The following is a 5,067-nucleotide window of genomic DNA, read 5'->3' as shown; positions in this document are numbered from 1 at the left end:
AAATTATGCATTTTGTGAATGATGTTGTAACAAGTGGGACAGTTGTTGCAAAATTGACTCAAAGCGTCATTGTGCATACAGTCTGCAGGACTTGTGGAACGCACTAATGGGACTGTTAAGGGCAGACTTATCAAGACAATGAGGGAAAAAAAGGAGACAATGACCAGACTGTGTTTCAATCACAACAATGAGGATAGTGCCAGCCGAAGTTAGGACACTATCCCCTATCGACTCTCAGGTTCATCAGAACCACCAGCGACTGGCACATCAGTCCCAGTCCACATGGGAAACATGTTTTGACCAAAAAGAAAAAAAAAAAAAAGACGCAATTACTGGTCAGTGTGTTCTGATCCACAGAGAAATCACGTCCGTGTGGGAGACCAACTCTTCTTCAAGGTGCTGAAACGACTTCGTTGGGACAAGTGAATGCTGAGATGGCCCTCGCCAGATGATTGCAGTGACCCCGACGGCAGCAAAGGTCGCGGGGCGTGGCAGCTGGATCCACCAGTTGCAGTACAAGCTTCTCCGGTTTCCAGCTAAAGGCCGAGCAACGCGAATCCCTCGAACAGGAGCCCACCTGAGTCACAATATCGGACCACACGCACATCGGAACCGCACAACCAGCCACAGATACGAATGTTGAAGCCACAGAACAAAAAGATTAGATATTGTTTGGAAATTAATGACGTACATAAAGAATTTTAGCCTTGATTGGAGAACATTACTGCATTTACATTTTTAATAAAATGAAACAATTATTGATGTTATGACCACTACGAAGAATTTGAAAGACAATATATCGGGATAATTATGGTTTTCATTTTTGTTATGTGTAGTCTGTTCATGTTGCATTATTCTTATGACAAAGATGATTATTAACTGCATGTTTGTTGCCCAAATGTACCATTACAACCTGATTGATGTTGAGAATGACGAATTCGAACTGGACAATGACAAACTCGAACTGGACACTGAAACCTAAATAACACATGGACCCTTTTGCCCCTGCCCCCACACATGCACACACATACACCACACACGAAGATCCGGGAGGTAAAGACGGCTGTCCCCTCCTACAACGAGGCAAGGGCCTCCATCAAGTCGCCGCAGAGACAAGCTCTGCGTGGAGACAAACTCTGCGTGGAGACAGTTTTGTTATTTTTCACTAGGTATATTGAAGTTTTTTTATGTTTTATTCCCAAGTGACCAACATACCATGAGAATCTCGTTCCACGCCGGAAGGGAGGAGGGGAATTTTGTCCCTACTGAGGGTTTTCGCCCCTCCACGGATGACCACACTGTTGTATGATTTCATTATGATGATCTGTCTTAAAGCCGTAAGGACATGATTTAAACCCACAAACGGGTGAATGTGAGATGGGATGAGGATATGTAAATAGTTTGTGTATTTCTAATCATGTTTTTATACACTATTTGTATCAGTTATAATTGCGCACACACACAGACACTCACATTATTGCTTTAGCACACACGCGCACAACTGGAACACACGCACACACTTTAGTTTCGAATTCCTGACTGACTACTGTGGTTGATTGCTTCCTGCCTGCCTGCTAGAATTTCAGACAGACCTCCATTGTCTGCTTAGGTTGCTGATAAAAGACCGAACGGGTGGTAGAGAGTGAGAGAGAGTGCGCGAGATTGAACTGGCAAGACGCCTGCTTCACCTCCTGACTTCCTCTCCCATTCGCGAATGGTCAAAAACAAAACTCTAACTGGTTTGGTCTGGATTTATGCCACCTTCAGTCTAAAAATGGCGTCAGGACGTTTTAAACCTGACAGTTGCCTTGAGATCTCCGAGCTCGAACTGCCCTATTCCCACCTTGATCACAAGCTCCCATGAACCACTTGGACAGGGTTGCCTGTGTCCTTCTCGTTGATGTCCTTTGTGGCTCCATTCCTTTTCAGTGCTCCTAAAACAAAAAAGACAAGAAGCCAACTTAGTAAAGCTATTTAATGATTGTGAAACCTTATGGGACATGCTGAAATGTCTTCACACCACAATCCCTTAAAAAAAAAATATATTACCGTATAGAACATCAGAAAAAGGCAGGTCTCGGCGCTTGTTCTTGCTACGATGTCCAAAGAGATTGTACTTCAGAGACAGAGGATTTGTCATGATGAACGCCATCATTGTTCTGACACTATCGTCCAATCCACCAATACCTGCAACCATTATAACATGGGTGTCACTCGATCCAGATAATCATCACACACTTAAAAATATTTTGGCAGTTAAACTGGTTATGATAAACGTCACAGGAAAGGAATTGTCGATTAAGTGAACAGCTTCGGTAACGCCATATACACTCAAAGGGCAAGAGCCCAACATTCTACCAAAATGATTATGATTAGGGAGGTAACGATTCACTCAAGCCCCGATTCGATTTTTGATTTTCAGTTCCCGATTTCGATTCGATATTTTAATTGTTTTAAGTTGCTGCCACGTTTGTCTCTGTGCGCTCGTGTGATGCTGCAGCGATCCACAAACAAAATATGTCTATACGTCTTGTGCATTTTGAATGGAACCAAAAAACAATACACGATGCCAAATTGTACTATTATTATGAAACTGCCTATGAGTAGTAAAAGAAATACTTGTAAAAATATTTCACATTTTTAGAGCCCCAATACATTCTTTTAAATATAGAAGGGACTGAAATCATGTGAAAATTGAGTCTTTTTCTCAGTTTCCGACTTGGGGTGAACACATTCGGCTTATCATAGTTGCAGTTGACCATCTTGAACTCTGAAGTCTTTCAACTCGGCCTTCCGAATCAGGGTTTTAGAGGTGGGGCTATTTAGTGATACAGTAGGATGGTTTGATCTCTGTAGCTCCAGAATCAGGAATGTACTGGGACTGGGGTTCCTACTTGGGTTTAGGGTACCTAATTTTATATTTCAAGAAATTAAATAATTATTTATAATTTTGAAGATAATACATTAAAATTTCATCATTTTCATACCTGCATTAGATCCTGCAGTAGACTCACAGACTCAACATGTTGGACGTACTCAAGGACCTTCTGCAGCGCCTCTCTTGGTTAGGAAGCTTTTTCTCTGTGACAATCCATGGGGAGGTGTAGATGGTACTTCGTCATCACAGGCTTCAGACTCGTCACTTGAGAAAACATCCCTGCAATGGATGCATAGACACTTGGGCATGAATGTCATTTAACAACAAAAGCTAGAACAAAGAGCTTTGCATTTAAAAGAATACATCTGTGATGGGGAAGCCAGGTTAAAGTGTTAATTTTATAATTATGTAATTAGCTGCAGGTTAGTCTAGTGAAGGTGTAATCACTTCTATTTTGGAGCATAGCTTTTGCTCTGTCCAATCATTGCCTCACCTGCTGAAACCCACATTCGGGTATTTTACAAACCAAAAACTTAAATACCTGTACAGCTCTCATTTTTAACTTATTTTCTCTAACCTTTACCCACAAAATTTGAATATTCAAAATAAAAGTACACAAAGAAGTCACAATTTTTCCACATTAGTTACTTACGTAGTTCCTCTCAAATGCAGCTCAACACTGCATTGAATTAGAGCTTGATAAGCCTACACACAAAACATACAAAGCACATTGTGGCATGATTCTGAATGAGCCAATCTAGCATTTCAACATCTGTTCAACTGTTGGAATTTTAACTATTATCTGACTCTATTAACCAACATTCATCCAACAATTATGCGCGCTCGTTTTGGACACTGCATTGAATTAGAGCTTGATAAACCCACACACAAAACATACAAAGCACATTGTGGCATGATTCTGAATGAGCCAATCTAGCATTTCAATATCTGTTCAACTTTCATCTTGAATTTCTATTATTTAAATAACAGGCAACATTCAACAGTTAATATGTTTTGCTTTACTTACCCAAATCAAACACATCACAAAAAAGCCTTAAATGAGCTAGTGGAGTAGATTGTATTAATTTGAGTGAAAGCTTAAGTCTTTTGGAGAATTTTGGAGAGAGATCGAGGGACACTGTGTTTAGCGTCGTAGGCCCAATGCTAACAATATGTAGCTCGTTGTAAAGGTCCTCATAAAAATAAATAAAACACACAACGCTTATCAGTATTATTAAAAGGGTGATTATAATGTACTTAAGTTTTCCCCAAAATAATTCGAGTACGTACGTTGTTGATATACCCTCTGTGTTCTCGTCACTTATCATTTTAGCATACTGTGTTTTAGCTAACGCACCAAGCAGTTTTCCAACACAGGCAACCTTGAAAAATTACAAAACACATTGTAAAGTAAGTCTAAAAAATGAGAGCCAGACATTTACCCAAGATTAATTAATTAATTCAATTATCGTTCGGGACTCACCGTGCTTTCAGCTCTTCTGCCGCACCTCAAAGACCGCGTAGCTTGCATTCGCTCCTTTTCTCACAGTTTGAATATGCTGCCTTCAAAAGAATCTGTAATTTTGACAACTCCAACTTGAATCTACAAAAATCAAGCAATAAGGTAGAAATAACTTCAAATATACTTTGAATAAAGATCTTTCACAGCATACAGAATTAATAAAATAACATTAATTAATAATGTTGATTTTGTTTATTTAAAAAAAAGTAACTGTGTTGACTGTTGGATGTGGCTGACAATGCTGGACCTGCCTTGTCAAATAGTTCATAGATGACAATCTTAGCTGTCTGGTATATTATAAAATGTTATCTTGTCCCTTAAGGGTTATTAAGTCACAGTTGGGGGTACATGTAAATTCACAAAATATAACGTCCAGCCTTGTTAAATTTAGCATAGATAAATACATGAATTTAATTTTAATTTTAATAAATCAATCAATCCTCTGTACTGCTTCTTGTCCTCACAAGGGTCCCCGGGAGTGCTGGAGCCTATCCCAGCTGTCTTCGGGCAGTCGACAGGGTACACCCTGAACTGGTTGCCAGTCAATCGCAGGGCACACAGAGACAAGCAACCATCCGCTCTCACACTCAGACCTTGGACCAGTGACCAATCAACCTATCATGGATGTTTTTGGAAAGTGGGAGGAAACCGGCGAAAACCCTAGCAG

The 5,067-nt window shown here is 40.1% G+C and overlaps 1 long non-coding RNA gene across 1 annotated transcript; it reads right to left on the bottom strand.

Moving 5' to 3' along the window:
• Nucleotides 1-2,095: 2,095 nt before the first annotated feature.
• On the bottom strand, nucleotides 2,096-3,554 carry LOC148315809 (uncharacterized). Its single transcript, XR_015840556.1, has 3 exons — nucleotides 3,531-3,554; nucleotides 2,988-3,157; nucleotides 2,096-2,187 (listed from the first exon to the last, which is right to left on the bottom strand). It is a non-coding gene; the product is annotated as an uncharacterized LOC148315809 (long non-coding RNA).
• Between the last annotated feature and the right edge of the window lie 1,513 nt (nucleotides 3,555-5,067).

The sequence above is a fragment of the Idiotropiscis lumnitzeri genome, unplaced genomic scaffold (assembly GCF_059441095.1).
Source record: "Idiotropiscis lumnitzeri isolate Australia: NSW breed Sydney's pygmy pipehorse unplaced genomic scaffold, RoL_Ilum_1.0 HiC_scaffold_36, whole genome shotgun sequence".
NCBI classification, from domain to species: Eukaryota; Metazoa; Chordata; class Actinopteri; order Syngnathiformes; family Syngnathidae; genus Idiotropiscis; species Idiotropiscis lumnitzeri.
Note: the sequence above shows the minus strand (reverse complement) of the source record. Positions and strands in the feature narration are given on the sequence as shown.